We start from the raw sequence: 1668 nt of genomic DNA, 5'->3' as shown, positions 1-1668 counted from the left end.
TACGCAATAACTCCAAATTCTGAAATAGCATCATCGTCCGGTAAGGACGATGTTTTAAAAGATTGGCAAAGATGCAATAATGCATAAGTATGAGATGCAATCGCTCTAAGCACGACCTAACCCGATGATTTAGGATTAGTGAATGGTAATGATTAGTTCAGGTGTGTTGCACTTTTTAGAGTGATTCACAAACAAGGTTTTTATTCAGGTTTGTGTTGGTTTAGAATCATAAGTAAGTGGTAAGATGCATAGTAACAATCATACCCACCAAGGAATATTAGTTGTATAATAAGTAAAGAGCAGTTGTCAATTTTAAGTCCTATAGTGCATGGTTGATGATTACTTATTATATAACTCAAAAGAATAACTTTGGAAGAACATGTTCTTTAATAAAGAACAAGTATGATAATTAGATTGGTGGGGTTCTATGGTTGACTATGGTTTCATCTAGTTTCTGAAGTTAGTATTAGATGGACCACAACCTAGTTGGATTCATCAGCTACTAGGTTGGTATTGTTGAGTTAAGCCTAAACATCTTAATTACCAATAGTTGCTATCAAGGTGGTATACCTTGTTGGTGATAGTCAAGCTAGGGTTTATAGGTCCTTATAAGCAGGATTGATGATGATGCTTTATTTACTTCAAAAGAATAACTTTTGAAGAACATACTTCTTAAATAATAAGAAGTATAACAATTAGGGTTTAGGTGGTCTAGGTTTTACTGTTGGTTCTATTTAAGTAAAGAATGAGTGGCTCCTAAATGGAATGGTGGATAAGTATCCAACACTAGTAGGTTTTAGTGGAATATGGTATGTGATACAGAATAGCAAGTATAGTTGCTATTATGGTTCATCACAAGGATGTGATGATAAGCATGGTTAATTAAGGATGGTGGTTTTTTGTAATGTAATCTAGGGTTTCCATTTGGTTGGCCCTACTGGATTATTTAGGTCTAATGAAGATGAACACATGGGATGCTAGTTAGTAGTGATAGGATTTCCCATATTTTATGTGGATTCTAACTAGTATTTGGTTGCTAGATATGAATCTATGTTTACTGGTGAAGTAACATGATCACATGTTACTTAGGTTTAGGTTTGGGATCCATTTAGGGTTCATAAGAAGTAATGGATCTAGATCTAAATGGCACTAGGGTTTTAGGATTACACATGAAATGATGAGGTTATCACTTTGTTTCTAATGGAACTAGGGTTTCCTAATTACCCTATAATTATTGGATTAATAACTTCATTAATAAAGTTGAAGTTATTAATAACTTTGAAATAAAAATAATATTGAATTTGGCATTTTATTATTTTTAAATAATTAATAATTAAGGTAATTATTAATTGGGTTTTAAATCCTCTTATTAAGGATTTAATAAGTTAAAAGTAAAGGAAAATTAGTTTTAATATTTTCCTGATTTACTTACTGGTTTTTATTAAATTTAGAAGTTTTTCTAATTATTGAAGTTTAATTGAATTTAGAATTAATAAATAAGGCTTAATTAACAAGTCTGTAATAATTGAATTTTTATTAAAAATAAAAATTTCATTTTATATTTTTATTAGATAGAGTTTAGTTTTCTAAGAATTTTTATATATTATTTTCATTTTTCTGAGTTAATATGGATTTGAATATAATTTTGCAAAGTTGCAGTAATTTGTG

This window comes from Lolium perenne, chromosome 1, assembly GCF_019359855.2.
Source record: "Lolium perenne isolate Kyuss_39 chromosome 1, Kyuss_2.0, whole genome shotgun sequence".
In the NCBI taxonomy this organism is placed as follows: Eukaryota; Viridiplantae; Streptophyta; class Magnoliopsida; order Poales; family Poaceae; genus Lolium; species Lolium perenne.
This window is presented reverse-complemented; position numbering follows the sequence as displayed.